This window comes from Nyctibius grandis, chromosome 1 (assembly GCF_013368605.1).
Source record: "Nyctibius grandis isolate bNycGra1 chromosome 1, bNycGra1.pri, whole genome shotgun sequence".
Classification (NCBI taxonomy): domain Eukaryota; kingdom Metazoa; phylum Chordata; class Aves; order Nyctibiiformes; family Nyctibiidae; genus Nyctibius; species Nyctibius grandis.
Window position 1 is genome coordinate 76,397,744 of NC_090658.1, and position 17,810 is coordinate 76,415,553.

Consider the following 17,810-nt stretch of genomic DNA (forward strand, 5'->3'; position numbering starts at 1 on the left):
TCCGGTGGCAAAACGCTCGTCCCTCAGGGAAGTCTTAATGTTCGCACAATGTTTGCTATCAAATCAGTGTGTGGCTCCGCTTAGCTCGGGTGTGCGCACGGGTAACTCCTCTCGGGCTGGGCTCCCGCTCCGGCTGCCAAATGCCAGGGACACCGGGCAAGGGGCTTTTGGTTCTCCTAGACTGCCTAGTGCGATTTGCGGGAAACATATATAAAAGCTGACCATTGCTGGAGATTTTTAAGTGTATTTTCCTAAATAATTTAATTTTTTTTTCTTACTTTTACAATGTCTACTTTGACAATGGTATCTTTTCTCACTGTGTTTTGCAATCCTGGGTATGATAGCTCTCCCATTGAAGTCAATGGCAAAACTCTCAATTGACTTCAGAGGAAGAAGGTTCTGGCCAATAACAAATACTTTTCAAATGAAAGGGACTGGGCAGAAGGCTGAAAGATGGCAAAGTGAGAGAGATGTATGAAAGAAACTTCCATTTTTAAAATACAGCTTTTTAACCAAAGAGATTTAGCTGCACTGTATCAGAAATGTCTTCTAGACTTTCATTCCCACTTTACAGTGGAGAAATATCAGAATGATTTCTTGACGTGTTTGATTCCAGGATGGACTGAAGCCCATTGTTTTACCCACAGACATTCTAAAGTATTACCAGATTAGTATCTTACACTTTTCCGGTGCTCTATATCTTTTTTTCTCACTAAAAGTTGGAAGCAGAGGGAGACCACTGAGACAATTGGATGGGCTCCCATTGACTTTAGTGGCCTGTGGATCAGGCCCAGAAAGGTTCAATAGAGAAGTAACAAGTGAAATGTAGTACAGTTTGTAAGAAAAGGTGTTGCATAAGCATTTAACTCATGAACAGCCTCCCTCTAGGGAGGAGAAAAATCTAAATGTACATTAATTTCTTATCCTATTTTTAAGAACTCTTTCACAACACAGATACAAATAAGAAAGAATGCTTCTGATTAATAATTAAAATGCCCATATTCATATGGACTACAAGGAAGATTTTATGCAAAAAAAAATCCATTAGCAAATGGAAGTTCTAGTTCACAGAACATCCTCTGTTCAGTGCAGTAGTTAGACTGGGAACAGTCAGATATATAATGAAACACCAAATAAAAATATTGATACTCAAATGGCAAAAGTTAGTCTTATTCCTGTAACCTGACTAACTACTTTCAATTGCTTGGAATGCCTTAAAAAGGAAAGTGTGAAGACACACTTTTATTTTTTTTTCAAATCTGAGTGTTGAAAGAACCCCAGAAATGCTGCATGTGGTCAACAAATTGTTAAGTATCAGAATTATGCCCATACTCCATGAAGAATGTGGCTATTGCATTGTTAAGAAAAATAACCTTTCTTGGTTGTGGTTCAATAATAATGTTTCCCTTCTAAGCACAATTGTGTGTTAATAGGCAAGTATAAAAAAAGTTTGAGGTGCTTCATCTCTTGTTCAGCTTCATTTGTAGGGATCTGGTAGAAGTGTCATTGAACTGAACTGAATGTGCCAGTGATACTTAACTGTGAACAGATTAAGACGTTCATGTTACAATGGACAAAAACCCTGTAAAATGGACAAATGCTTCACTGGTTATCTCTTCTCTCCTTGCAATTACATAGAGAAGACAGAAACCTCCTTTTTTAAATGTCATATGACAGGTTATTTTCTAATTTCCGTGTGAATTCAACTGTTTCTTTTATCGTGTGCCATATATGGAGGTGGAGGATACATGTTTTATGGGGCTATTTTGTGGGACATAGCATGAAGAAAAATTTTCTTTGAGCTGCTTTGTTGCTTCCTGTATTCCCCACTCTATCTGCTGTTTACTAACACATTGTAATGCCACAATCTATTTTTGTTGATAATACTTCAATTTGAAGTCAAATGTGAAGAATATGGTGATTATTTCCATATTAAGAGTTTTGGACCGGGTTTTTTTGGGGGGCAGGGGGTGGTGGTTTTTTTAAGGTCCAAAGCAATGCTTAATCCTCTTTGCTTGCTTGGATGAAGAGAGTCAGCAGTTCTAAAAATGAGGATCTATATTTCCATAAATATTCAGTTTTGTCCTGAGACACATCGGTTTGAAATTCTGTATTCTTTTAATTTTGGTGTTCCAATACTTATTCTTCATATGTGTATATGGAAATGCAGCCAGATGTTCTAGTTTTTTTAGGCTTACCTGTAACTGAAGAGTATATAAGATTTGAATACTTAAAATGCAGTTGAAAGAAGACAGATAATGAAGTACCGGGAAACTCCAGGAGATGATTCTGAATAACAATTACTCACTTTCAGCAGCTTTATAAACCTCATCCTGTTTTGAGGAATAAGTGCTGTCCATCTTTATTCAGATATATCTTTTTCTAGACTGTAGCAAATTTGCTGTCCCTTGCCTGACTCTGAAACGTGTTTATGCCATTGTATTGCTATGGTTGTTAAGTGAATGGCAAGTTTTTACGGGTCTCTCAGTATTTGAATCTAGGAAGCAATATCAGTGGAAGCAATATTGTAAGTCACCTGAATTTTGTGATTATTACACCTTTAAAAACTTTTTCAAAATAAATTTAATTGATTGTTAATCCTAGAACACATTTGTCATTATTTATTTAGGAGTATATTCTTCTATCAAGCAATTTAAGAACAAAAGCCTCCACTGTAGCTCAAATCAATCAAAATATTGGTTTTAGATTATACATTGTACATATGGAACTTGGCATGTAAAGCAGATGGTATGTAAAATTATGCATAGCATGTCTGGAGAGCCATACAATATCTAAATGCAGTGCAATAGAACAAGGAAAGAGTGTCACATGCAACTTAAAATATCAATTACTGGTCTATGTCTAGTCTCAACTGCGCTTTGTTTTCATGTGTGTGTGTGTGTTCACTTTTCTCTTTCTTCAGTCAGGACATTTCCTTGATAATATGATCTTCCCTAGAAAAGCATGCAGATTGAAATGATATGCTACTGGCTAAATGAAATAAAGATGGATATACGAGAAAAACTAGTTTAGTTTAGTTTGGGTTCAGAATACAAATGCATGCAAATAAAAAAAATAATCAAGAACAGAACTTTTAATCCATTAAGAAAAATGGCCAGACACCATTTGCTACCAAGATTGTGTTTTTTTATATTATTTATGTACTTGGTTTGCCCAACCCAGCAATAGCACTTAGTAGTACTTCAGTCCTATTGAATGAGCACTCTATTAGCTCCACACACTCTTTCTCTCAAGTATTACAAGTCTGTAAGCACAAAATTTCTTCCTGAACAAACAAGCATTACTGTGCATCGTTAACACAATCAGATGAAATGGTAATTGCAGAAAGATTCACATCAGCAAAATCCTTAAATAAATATTAGTCTTCAAGCATGTGCTGACCTGAAAGGGACCTAGTCACATGTTTTGTTGAACAAAGATGCTTTCGTGATCAGCGACTATGAAAAGTAATAATTTTCCCAAGTTTATTCAAGTGTCTAAATCTGTGGTGATAAAATATTGCCAACATCAGACAACTTTAATTTTTCACTTCCAAGGGAAAAGCTTTCAATATTTCTACTTTTTTTTTAATGTTTTATATACTTTAGAAGTACTGCAAGTGATTAACTGTTTTAAAAAGAGTTGCACAGCTTTACTCTTTGATATTTCTAATCAAAATGAACTTGTGTAGATAAGATGTGAAGGATGAAGTTTATAATGAAGGACTAACACAAGGTGAACTCTAGATATAATATCAGGAACTAATACTGTGTAAGGTAGACTTTAATAGCCAATTTTGTAAGATCCAGGCATTTTTCAAGGAGGCAAATTGAAGGAATGCCCCCATGTTTAAACTGTTGAATACCCCCAAACATTTTTAAGGTTTTTTAAGGTACCTGAGATGATATAGATTTTTTTCACACTGCAAAAAAGAATGGTAATTCCTGTGCTTTTTGTGCACTAGAACCTTTAGTCCTTATGCATCTTATTGCTTGCAACAGTGTTGCTTCGGAAAATACAGCTCCCTGTCTGGAGGATTAAAGTAACGCATTTGCCCTGGTATGTTATAGAACAGTGTCTATCAATCCATTTCTCTTTTGGAGATGAAAGAACTTTTATCCATTCAAATCACTGTAATACAATCTTGTATTATAATAACTTGAGCAATCTTGATTGCACACAGTTGCTGGAGTCTCCAAAGGACTGTCATAAATAAAACTATTAGACTGTATTATAGCAGACACATATTCAGAGTCTACCAAGGGATGACAGGATTTTACACTACAGCACAAATAGCTAAAAAATGTCTGTGAATATCAAAAATGATTGTTAGAAGGACTTCGTGAACCGATTTATAATCTCTCTCTCTCTATATATATGCTATTTTTCTTTAAAAAGTATGTAAAGGAAATATTAATGTTAATGGATTAATCCTATGTAGAATTAAGTGGAAACTGAGCCAATGGAAAAGGGATTTGTCCTCTACAACAAGTACGTAAGCTTGCTCAGCAGCATGTAAAGTTTCTGCACTAGCTGACAGACTTTCAACCTAGGTCAGAACCTCCTTTTGCAACCTGGCATTGCTACTATGATGACAGCATTAGAAAACTGTCATCCCATGGGAGACAAGTCAGTTTACATCAGTGGAAATGGGTTTACACTGCATCCTGCATTCTGTGCAGACAGGTTTGGTTTTATTTTTTCTCTTACCAGATACTATTGTAAAAGGTATGACTTCTATGACTGGCAAATGTACAGACACAACTGAGTTTGACAAAACCCTAAATGAACCTAGAAACAAAGATGGAAATGGTGGAGACATGGCAAAATGAAGTAAAAGTATGTAAGGATGTGTACTGTTGGGTGTTTTTTAAGAGAGGAAAAAATGTACTCTTTTATGAAAGATCCTTAAGACAGAAGTGAAACATAAAAATAAATGCAACTGAGGTTAAAAATAAAATTATGAAAGTTGAGTTACCTAACATGTTCTGGCCACAGGAGAAGTAACTAAAGCTGACGTATCAATAGGATGGGAGCTTCAAAAGAAAACAAAAGCCAGAAAATAACCATTTCCCATGTTGGAAAATCAGATGGCCCTAGCAGATTTTGTGCGCATCTGTATACAAATTTATCTGTGTGTACACATGTGCATACATATATAATTTTTTTCTTTCAATATCAAAATCTGCATAACGCCCTACTTTGTTACTGTCTGATTTCCTCACCCCAGCAGGGATTTGCTGGTTGTTCTTCCTTTCTGACCATGAAGATACAGAGGAAGACATGACAGCACAATAAATAGCTGAGAGTGGTTAAACTGTTTCCTGAAGGTAAAACAGCAGGGTCCAATGGTTCTCCTGCAGAATGTTTTAAACCCAAGGATATAATAACAGCCAGTGCTGCCAAAAAAAAAAAAAAGTAACTGAATCCTGAAAAAGAGAAAACAAAATGAATCTTCACTTCAGTGTCTGAAGCCAATGTTACATAATGTCCTGAAAAAAATGAATCTGAAAGATATTTCGTCAGCTACAGGCTAGTGTCATCTACAATCACAGTCAAGATCTGCCTGTTAAGACTTGAAAAAGCGGCTACCGTCTTATATTGAAGAACCAGGAAAGATTATCAGTGAATGTAATGTGGAGCTTTAGGAAAACAGAAGATGATAGTGGAGCAGAGGAGTACCTAATACAGCACTGTATTTAATACAGTAAATAGATATACCATTTTTTGATATCAACTTTTGATGCCGAAAAGACAGTTGACTGGATTGACTGGAGCTAAATTTGGCATGATGTCAGAAGCAAGATTTAGGGAAAATTATTTTAGATAATTTGCTGCTGCATGTCCTCACCTTTGTAACTGCTGTATAAATATAAATAATGTCAGAGGTGGCAGCAAATCCTTCCTATTTATAATTTCACATTCCTGCCGCTTTTAAAAGGATTAATCTCCAATGTCAAGGAAAACATACTTGCAATAGGAAAAAAGTCTGTCAGTGTGGAGTCTATCAGTACAGTCAAACAACATGTCTTTATTTGTCTTCTGGGGAAAATTACATTCCTGAATGGTGATGCACAATCTGGCTAAAATTATCTATTGTAATATTTTTGGTAAATAATTCCAAAAAAGAAAATATGGTCAATAAGTTTTTACCAACCACAGAGTTTTCATTCAAAGGTAGAAAAGATTTGAGATTTAGTGAAAATTCGTTCTAGGATTAGGAGTTCTTAGTTTGCATATACCATACAATTCTGGTTACAGCTGACATTGCTAGCCCCTCTTAACTGACATAGCTAGCCCTTCTTTCAGTATCCTGTATTCAGTGGTTTCTGACCTAAGAATGAAATTCACTTTCTTCAGGTATAGCCAAACAACCCGGGCTTCAAAAAGTGGAATTGTGCAACTACAGAAAATGGAAAGCCAGACCTTTGTTCAGATCTACCTAGAAACATGTTTCATTTCTGTGGTTGCTTTCCCAGCAGTTCCTTCAGGACTGCTCCCTGGCTGCTAGTGAGCTAGATCCAGGTGAGCATGAATCAACAGCTCTTTCCTCCCTTATGTATTGGACCTACAGTGTTGTAACCGCCTTTGCTTCTCTCCTGGTGGCTAGCAAAGAGACTATTTATGGTGCAGATGCTTCAGAGACATTTTTGTATACCTCCACCTTACACAACTTAATAGCAAGAAACAAAAAAGGATGAATTTCATGACAGAAGCTTTACTTACCAACATTACCCCTGAACAGAAATTATTTTCTTTAATAAAAACAGATTGATAAAGATTTATCTGTCATTCAGATTTGGCATTATTCTTCTTCTGTAACAAAGCAAACTAGAAATTTTTGATTTGTTTGTTTCAGAACCAAAGAACGTAAATGTTTCTTAAAGAGATGTGTGTCTTTTTTCTTTTCATTTCTGCTTTTCTTTTTGAGGAAGCGGGAAAGAATTCAGTGAGAAAAAGAAGGGGAAAAAGAAAAAAGGTTAAAAATATTTTTAAGCTTTCAAACAATTTTCTCTTTTACACAAAGTAAATATATCTGATTAATGCCTCTTTATTATTAATCACCTTGAAAATATTCTGTATTAAATTAAAAAAATCCATTTTTTAAATGTTGCTTCAGAATGGATCAAAACTTTTTATTATAAAAATCTTGTCTTTGAACATATTTCAGTCAGCTCTTATGAAAAACTTGAAGCTGGCTGAAATTTCTCCAAATTTTTTATTTTTCAGACATGTAAGTCCCTTGAAACCAAAGCTGCCTGTAGAAAAGACATATTTTCATACATTTTCTGTGTTCTGTGATCATATATCAATTAAAAGGTATATTTTTCTTTTTTTATCTTTAAGGTGATTTTTGTAAAAATAAGAAAAAAACCCAAAAAAGTCCCCAAAATATTGACACAAGGCTCTTGATTTGTCCCTAATCAGAATGCTTTTCTTTCTAAACTTTTAAGATTTTTAACTTCCTTTTGCAACTTCTGAAAAGAATTTCAAAAGCTTCAAACATTTTTCCTGATGGGGAGAATACTTCTTCTAGAGTACAGTTCTAGAGCACCCACTGTTGGGTTTTTAGTCTAACGGATAAAGTGGAAGTATTGGGAAGGTAACCAGATGCTTTCTTGGAAAGGCACTTACTTAGTGGAAGGTTGTTTATTATTTTATTCCTGAATACAGCTCATGCATTGAGGCAGACTTGAGGTGGTAACAGAAAGAAAGAGGAAAGGAAGGGTCTCTTTGCCATAACTAAAGAAACTTGTGAGTGGGAAATGAGGTGTGTCTTTTTAACAACTTTAAGAGGAAAGTATCCTCTGACCAAACTGTATTTAGGCTCTCAGGATGCAGGTTTAAAAGACATTTAATGGCCAGCTGGAAAGAAATCTTATTTACTTAGTCTACTGTTTCAGGAATTTAAGTTGAATACGTGTTGTTTATGTGACTTGACATGTATCAGTAGGTAGTGCTTATGGATGAGACAGCTTGCCTCTGGACTCACATGTATATCAGCACCAGTACAGTGGATCAATATGGAAAGCACAGCATGGAGACACAGTGTAAATCCCCAGCACAGTGGTAGGCAGAAGCTGGCCACTCACTTCTGTTTATCCCCCAGGAATGCAAGAGAACAGATTTTTCAGGGTTTGTCTCTTTTATCCAATAATAATGAGAGATTAATTGGGGATGTTTACTGTTGGGAGACTAATTGGGAATCGATTTTTTTTCTATTACAGTTGCATTTCTGCTCCTTGCCTATATTTTTTATGAATAAACTGAATGATGCAAGGCCTCCCTCTCGCCTGGAGACCAGATAAGCATGGCCACTTCCATATGGTTAAGCTCCCTTAGCCTCCAGGGTACAGGCTGCAGCTAGCCTGACTCTCAGGAACCATCCCCAGGCTGGGCTAGTGCCCTCACTGTGCCCAGGACACCCTTGGGAGATGGATGGTCAAGTAGCCAAGATCAAAAGAGTGTCAGGGACTGCCCTGAGATTTTATGTTTTAGAAAAAAATAGTTCCAGGGCATGGATTCATGCCCTAGCACTATTTAATTCACTTGCATAGATGTAGTCTTAGTATTATTTAGGTCAGTATGACTCCAAAAAATACACATTGTTTATTCACTTTTCTCGTTAGGAATGAACTCCACTGATTTAAGTGGTGATACTACAGCACAGCATGATGATTTTACAAATAGTGTAGAAGGGGCTTAATATTTGTTTGTAAGCAGTCATTAACTATAGTTTATACAATAATGTTCTGAAAGTAGTGGAGGATTTAAACGTGGTAAAAAGTGTTTTAGGAAATGGTAGTTACTTTTCTGCATACTTTTCATTATTTTTAGTTATCTTTCTCACTTAATAACTGGGGGATCAGTTTGTCCAGAAATCGCTGTTATAGGAAAGTTGGTATCTATTTACAGTGCATTTGTTGTCAGAAGTTCGTAAAGTATTGAAAAATCTGATTTAGACAAGTAAGGGTACAAGCACTTCTTCTCAAAGATATATTACTAACTTTTGTCAGAGAATGCAAATGGAGACAAAAATCCGTGTTTGGCAGAATATTCAATATTCTGTGTGTCAGAAAAAATGCATGACAAACGTTTTAGGGTGTGGGCTCAGAAATCAATCTCCTTTAAGCTTTAAAATACAGACATTCTCAGGTAACTGAAAATTGTGCTTACACAGGATATTTGGATAAAATTTTAAAAAGTAATTGTATGACAGTTTTTTTGAATAAAAAAAATAAGTTAGTTGTGGAGGAAAATACATTAATTTATACTGGTTCTTATCACAGGTTTTTATTTCTTGATGTTTAGCATCATTATTACATCTTTTGCAACATCTACAAGTCATCTTCTCTACTCTTTCTTCATCTTTTACTGGTAAGCTTTTGCAAGGTGTTATGACTCTTTGACCAATGCAGGATAGCACAAGTTCAAAAATAGTGAAAATTAATCTGGGTGTGGGTAAATAAAAATGTTGCCTAGGAGAGCTTCTACTTGTCACTGTAATCCTTCAGTGTCAGTTTTGTGGTTCATGGGTTGCACACATACATCACAGTGCTCTTGGCGGAAAGTCACCTAGCAGAGAGATAATACTTTTCTACCAATGGTAAAATAATTGCCTCCAAATGCCATACCCCGGCGTGCGGTAAGACCGAATCTCAGGGGGGAGGTCATGAGGTCCCAGTGCCTTCTCTGGACAATGCTTTCAGTTAGGACTCCAGCAAGCTGCATTGATTTAATGCCTTTGGTGGTTTTAAATTTGGGAGAAAGAACAAACCTAAATCTTTTAGCCATTTCTTCCTCTAAGTGACACTTTTAGGATATCTCACAGGGGAGTTTCAAGGAGTCTGATTTGACTGTCTATTATAGACCACCCAACCAGGATGAGCAGGCGGACGAGGCGTTTTACAAGCGGCTGTCAGAAGCCGCCCGGTCGCCGGCCCTTGTACTCGTGGGCGACTTCAACTTGCCAGATGTCTGCTGGAAATACAACATGGCAGAGAGGAAGCAATCTAGGAGGTTCCTAGAATGTGTGGAGGACAACTTCCTCATGCAAGTGGTAAATGAGCCCACTAGAGGAGGAGCCCTGCTTGACCTGTTGTTTGTGAACAGAGAAGGACTAGTGGGAGATGTGAGGGTCGGTGGCCGTCTTGGGAGTAGCGACCACGAAATGTTAGAGTTTTCGATAGTGGGGGAAGTAAGGAGGGGCAAGAGTAGAACTTCTGCCTTAGATTTCCGGCGGGCTGACTTTAGCCTGTTTAAGAGGCTGGTGGACCGAGTCCCTTGGGAATCGGTCCTGAAGGGCAAAGGAGTCCAGGAAGGCTGGACATGCTTCAAAAGGGAATTGCTAAATATTCAGGAGCAGGCTGTCCCAGTCTGTAGGAAGGCAAGCCGTCGGGGAAAAAGACCGGCCTGGTTAAACAGGGAACTTAGACTAGAACTTAAGGAAAAAAAGAGAGCCTACTTGCTCTGGAAGAAGGGTCGGGTAACTTGGGAGGTCTATAGGGACGTGGCCAGGTCGTGCAGGGAGAAGATTAGAAGGGCCAAAGCTCAATTAGAGCTCGATTTGGCTGCTACAAAGACAACAAAAAAAGCTTTTACAAATACATCAACAGCAAAAGGAGGGTCAAGGAGAGCCTCCACCACTTGCTGAATGAGGAGGGTAGTGTAGTGTCAGGGGATGAGGAAAAGGCAGAGGTGCTCGATGCCTTCTTTGCCTCGGTCTTTAATGTCAAGACCGGTTGTCCTTAGGAGACTCGGCCCCCAGAGCCTGAAGTTAGGGACGGGGGGCTGTGTGAACCTCCCAGGATCCAGGAGGAGACAGTTAGTGACCTGCTGTGCCAGTTGGACACCCACAAGGCTATGGGCCCGGATGGGATTCACCCCAGAGTAATGAAGGAACTGGCAAATGAACTTGCCAAACCACTCTCGATTATCTACCGGCAGTCCTGGTTAACTGGAGAAGTTCCAGCTGACTGGAAATTAGCAAATGTAACGCCCATCTACAAGAAGGGTCGGAAGGACGATCCAGGGAACTATAGGCCTGTCAGCCTGACCTCGGTGCCAGGCAAGGTGATGGAACAGATCATCCTGAGTGCCATTACACGGCACATGCAGGACAATCGGGGCATCGGGGCCAGTCAACATGGATTCATGAAAGGCAGGTCCTGCTTGACCAGCCTGGTCTCCTTCTATGACAAAGTGACCCGCGTAGTAGATGAGGGCAGGGCTGTGGATGTAGTCTATCTAGACTTCAGTAAGGCATTCGACACTGTCTCCCACAGCATCCTCCTAGACAAACTGGCTGTCCGGGGCTTGGATGGGTGGACTCTTTGATGGGTTAAAAACTGGCTGTATGGCCGAGCCCAGAGAGTGGTGGTGAATGGGGCAAAGTCCAACTGGCGGCCGGTCACTAGCGGTGTTCCCCAGGGCTCAGTTCTGGGGCGGGTGCCGTTCAATATCTTTATAGATGATCTAGACGTAGGGATTGAGTGCACCCTCAGCAAATTTGCAGATGACACCAAGCTGGGTGGCAGTGTCGATCTGCTGGAGGGTAGGAAGGCCCTACAGAGGGATCTGGACAGGTTAGATAGATGGGCCGAGACCAACGGCATGAGGTTCAACAAGAACAAGTGCCGGGTCTTACACTTCGGCCACAACAACCCCATGCAGCTCTACAGGCTGGGGGAAGAGTGGTTAGAAAGCGGCCCGGTGGAAAGAGACCTGGGGGTGCTGATCGACAGCTGGCTAAACATGAGCCAGCAGTGTGCCCAGGTGGCCAAGAAGGCCAATGGCATCCTGGCCTCTGTTAAGAATAGTGTAGGCAGCCGGTCTAGGGAAGTGATCGTCCCTCTGTACTCGGCACTGGTGAGGCCGCATCTTGAGTATTGTGTTCAGTTCTGGGCCCCGCACTTCAAGAAAGATATTGAGGTGTTGGAGCGAGTCCAGAGGAGGGCGACCAAGCTGGTGAAGGGTCTGGAGGGTCTGACGTACGAGGAACGGCTGAGGGAGCTGGGGTTGTTTAGCCTGGAGAAGAGGAGGCTCCGAGGTGACCTTATTGCAGTCTACAACTACCTGAAGGGAGGTTGTAGTGAAGTGGGAGTTGGCCTCTTCTCCCGGGCAACTAGCGATAGGACAAGAGGACACAGCCTCAAGCTTCGCCAGGGGAGGTTCAGGTTGGACATCAGGAAGAATTTCTTTACAGAAAGGGTTATTAGACATTGGAATGGGCTGCCCAGGGAGGTGGTGGAGTCACCATCTCTGGATGTGTTTAAGAAAAGAGTGGACATGGCACTTAGTGCCATGGTCTAGTTGACAGTTACTGAATGCCTTCTTTGCCTCTGTCTATACTGCTGGAGGCTGTCCTGAGGAGCGCCGGACCGCTGCGGCCCCAGAAGAAGTCAGGATAGAGGAGGAATCTGTCTTGGTAGATGAGGGCTGGGTCAGGGACCAATTAAGCAATCTGGACGTCCATAAATACATGGGCCCTGATGGCATGTACCCGCGGGTGCTGAGGGAGCTGGCGGAAGTCATTGCTAGGCCACTCTCCATCATCTTTGCTAAGTCGTGGGCAACGGGAGAGGTGCCTGAGGGCTGGAGGAAAGCGAATGTCACTCCAGTCTTCAAAAAGGGCAAGAAGGAGGACCCGGGTAACTATAGACCGGTCAGCCTCACCTCCATCCCCGGAAAGGTGATGGAACAACTTGTCCTTGGTGCTGTCTCTAGGCACATCAAGGATAGGGGGATCATTAGGGGCACTCAGCACGGCTTCACCAAGGGGAAGTCATGCTTAACCAACTTGATAGCCTTTTATGAGGACGTAACCCGGTGGATAGATGATGGTAAAGCTGTGGATGTGGTCTATCTCGATTTCAGTAAAGCGTTTGACACGGTCTCCCACAGCATCCTCACAGCTAAACTGAGGAAGTGTGGTCTGGATGATCGGGTAGTGAGGTGAATTGTGAACTGGCTGAAGGAAAGAAGCCAGAGAGTGGTGGTCAATGGGACTGAGTCCAGTTGGAGGCCTGTGTCTAGCGGAGTCCCTCAAGGGTCAGTACTGGGACCAGTACTATTCAATATATTCATTAATGACTTGGATGAGGGATTAGAGTGCGCTGTCAGCAAGTTCGCTGATGACACAAAACTGGGAGGAGTGGCTGATGCGCCGGAAGGCTGCGCAGCCATTCAGAGAGACCTGGACAGGCTGGAGAGTTGGGCGGGGAGAAATTTAATGAAATATAACAAGGGCAAGTGTAGAGTCCTGCATCTGGGCAAGAACAACCCCATGTACCAGTACAAGTTGGGGGCAGAGCTGTTGGAGAGCAGCGTAGGGGAAAGGGACCTGGGGGTCCTAGTGGACAACAGGATGACCATGAGCCAGCAGTGTGCCCTTGTGGCCAAGAAGGCCAATGGCATCCTGGGGTGTATTAGAAGGGGTGTGGTCAGCAGGTCGAGAGAGGTTCTCCTCCCCCTCTACTCTGCCCTGGTGAGGCCGCATCTGGAATATTGTGTCCAGTTCTGGGCCCCTCAGTTCAAGAAGGACAGGGAACTGCTAGAGAGAGTCCAGTGCAGAGCCACGAAGATGATGAAGGGAGTGGAACATCTCCCTTATGAGGAGAGGCTGAGGGAGCTGGGTCTCTTTAGCTTAGAGAAGAGGAGACTGAGGGGTGACCTCATTAATGTTTATAAATATGTAAAGGGCAAGTGTCATGAGGATGGAGCCAGGCTCTTCTCAGTGACATCCCTTGACAGGACTAGGGGCAATGGGTGCAAGCTGGAACACAGGAGGTTCCACATAAACATGAGGAAAAACTTCTTTCCAGTGAGGGTGACCGAACACTGGAACAGGCTGCCCAGAGAGGTTGTGGAGTCTCCTTCTCTGGAGACATTCAAAACCTGCCTGGACGCGTTCCTGTGTGATATGGTCTAGGCAATCCTGCTCCGGCAGGGGGATTGGACTAGATGATCTTTCGAGGTCCCTTCCAATCCCTAACATTCTGTGATTCTGTGACAGGGTGTTGTAAGGGCAACGGTTGGACTCGATGATCCCTGAGGTCTCTTCCAACCTGATTGATTCTGTGATTCTGTGATTCTGTGACTATTGCATAAGTACATATGTAACAAACCTGATGGACCCAACCTACAAAAAAATTGGATCTTAATCTGATAAATAGACAATAGTCAGATATCAGTTTCATTATTCAGTAGGAGATATTTGGCTTGACCAACAAATTGAAGATTTTTGTAGAAAATTGAAACGTAATGAAGCGTACCAGGATTTTGAGTTTAGATTTGGTTTTGAAGTTGGGATGATATATAAGTCACTTACTTTGCCTTCCTATCGAAATCACCAAGTTTCCTAAAATGCTTCAAGCTTGGAAAATTATGTGTAACATGCAACTCCATAAATATATTTAAAAACAATAGGATAGTAACAGATATTGCAAGACACCTGGTAAAAATCTGAGCAAGGTACTGTATGATTATTTGTGATATACCTGTAGGTACTGATTTTTTAATTTATTCTTGAATATATATTGTTCACACTCTTACCAAAATATAAATGCATTTTATCACAAGGTATGGGGTGTAATGATTAAAGAGAACAGAGTGTGCTCTAAAAATTTTAACTTCTTTATCAGTGATACTTAAAAAGGAATGGTTAAATAAGTAGATCTAAAGCTGGCCTGAAGCTTCTTTGGTGTGAGGCTGAAGCATGTCTACTAACTACAACCATAATTCATGTTCTAAAGAGCATCCTGCTCCTTGCATCCTGCTGTAATGCCTTTGGTGCCTCTGCCTTTATCTGTTCTCTCCCTTCAGTTTGGTCTGCAGGGATGGTAGCTCTCAGTTGATGAATACAAGTCACCCAGTCCAGAAGAAGAGGAGCTCTTAGTGCACTAGCAGCCAGTCTCAAATCTGGGGCAGAATTTATCACAAGTTTAAGATTTCTTTAGGTGTCTTACTTTCAAAGATGAGGCTTTTTCATCCATCGTATTTATGGGAAGAAGCTCCAAAATTATGACCTAGCTCTGCAAATGTCTTTGCATATTGCCTCAATATCAAAACATCATCATTTGTGGCAATAAGTGTGTCTATTAAATATTTCAGCCTACGTTATAAAGGTACTTTGAACAGATGTTAGGCCGAGACATCCAGGGAGAAAGATCATGACACGTTTGTGACAATGTTGTACTGGTGCCAATAGCTTCCTATAAACTATGAAAAAGCAGCTGTTACTCTGGCCAAAATTGTACCTTCCTCTTGCTTGTTTTCAGCAGGCGGCAGGCCTGACTCTGACACCCCGAACTAACCTTGAAGATGCTGTTACAGTAATGGAGACCTCTCTATTAGCCTGGTCCTGCAACCATTTGGCACATGCTACAGCAAAATTGTTCTAGCCCGACTGTGTCAGCTGCTGCCTCAAAAGTGATACTGTCAGCTTGTAACTCAAAAGTATAACTCTGTCATACATACGCTTAGTGCAGTATGGTTCTTAAAAGGCATTTTAATCTGCTGGCATTTTAGTTCGTAGGCCTCTGGGGTCAGGTTGAAAAATTACACTAATGCTGAACTTACTCTGATATTCTGGGCAGCCTTCTGAATTTTAAATAACTATCCTCAGAAGGCCACGCTTTTCAAAAATTATCTTTAAGACTGCACACAGAATTTTAAGCTCAGCAGTTAATAGCACACTGCTATTAGGCTGAAATTTATAAAAATGCAGGGAAAGAATCTCTGAATTTATAGATACCATCAGTTATTTTGTTTTCATTATCTGAGTATCTGGCCCGTAGATTGCTAACTATATGAGTTCTGTGTTACTGTAATTGTTAATATTTGCATCTGAATTAACTGTTCTGCATTGTTGGCTTTGTAGTTGACTGCCTACTCAAATATGTGGGATTATTTTGAAACCTATATAGAAAATGATCCTTTTATAATCTGGAATTAGGCGAAGTAAAAGATAGGGGTCTATTTTTCCAAACAATGGCAATCTTTAAGCCATTCCCTTACATTTGCATGAAGAAAAAACATTATTACCTCCTCTTTGTCTTGAGAAAGTAGTTTCTGATTTATATAAATATTTCATATGTAGCTTATCTAGTATTCGTTGCTTCTTCTGGTGCTCTACTTGTATAGTTACTGATTCTCATCATGCAGCGATCCTCATGCCTCCCAGCCTGTGTTTTACATCTTCTTCTTCTGCTGTAGCCCCTTCTATTGCAGAATTGAAACCAATAACCCTTGCTTATCCAGCCCAACCCACTGGGCTTCTCCTCTGGTCCTCTACCACTTCCTCTGGTCTGACCCTGCCCTCACCCTCAGACTCTTTCCAAACTACAGATTGCAGTGGGCATCCAGCCATGGAATGGGACTAGCTTTTGGGTATAAAATAAACCCCGCTGCAACCCGTTAGCCATCTGTTCTGCTGGATCGTTAGGGATAAAGGCTACCCAGAGGTAGTTTTTAGCAAGGCCTTGAGCAAGTGTACCTTTCTGGTTTATATGAACCCTCTCTTCCTAACAGCCTTAGAGGTATGCTAGATCTATCCTTCTTTGTATTGAAATCAAATTTTGAGAAGCTGAAAACTGTCCTCAGCTCACAGAACATATTCTTACTCAGCTTGACTGGATCTGTTCTCCTTTGGGAGGAGGTCTTTTTGAGCCAGAGGGAAAGGAAGGTTGAGTTCAGTATATTCCTTGTTCTACCAGCTGCCACCAAATGTATTCATCTTCCCTCCAAGGAACTGGGAGTCTAGATCCATTCGCACTGTGCACCCTGATGAGACAGAGTGACATCTTCCGTGATAGGTGGTGAGGCTGTGGTTCCAGCCTCTTTTTTTTTCATCACATCTAACGAAGAATGCCAAAACAGATATGTTTCACTGTTGTGCTTTCAGGGGCAGAATGAAGTAAAAAGCCTAGGATGGCTGCTACAGTGAAATCTTGCAGCATGTCGTGTACCTGAACTGTGAGAAAAAGATATTCTGTGGCTTCCCAGATAAGCCACAGTCTTTTCTGAGTGCTCCAGCAAGTTCTAGGAAGAAGGTTTTACAACTGCTCATCTACCCTGTGTTGGAAACGGCTTATTAACTTTGGCATACGTCCAACCCTTTGCTAGTTAGCAAGGAGTTTCTAGAATGCTTCTTTCGGCTCCTTCTAAGATCATGTGTCTTATTTTTAGATTGACACCAAACTGCGCCTGGCGGTGACATCTGCAAGCTATTCTTTCTGGGGCTGAATGGTTGCTTTTGTGCTAGATGTGTGATGCATAATACACCAGTTCTGCTCTTTGAGTAGAAGGAGGGCAGGGTTTGCTTCAGAGGGTTTATTTTATCCTTGTCCTGGTCTAAAATCATTGGCTTCTTAGGAACTGGGTGACCTTTTTGGTTGGTAGTTGAGGTAGATAATGGTTCTGATTCTCCACAGGAGCCTTTTGGTACAAATATGCTCCAAATAATGAGAATAAGAAAGTAATGATAATGATTTATATTATTTACAAAACAAAACAGAAGGAAAAAGAAGATTATACAACTCCACAAATAACCCATTACTTCAGGATACAAACTGTTCTGTTAATATATACAAGCATGCAGTTGTATAGAAGATTTAAAGTTATATCAGGAAATCCCTATGCCTTTTGATGGGTAGACACCTCTTCTAAGAGTTCTGTTTGGGATCCTTATGAGGACAGAGTCCTCCTGTCAAACTATTCTGCTTGATTAGTTGTCCATTTTTTCATTTGGGGATATCTTTACTGAAAAAAAAGATCAAAATGACATTTTATTGCTTTTTTCTTCCTCTTGG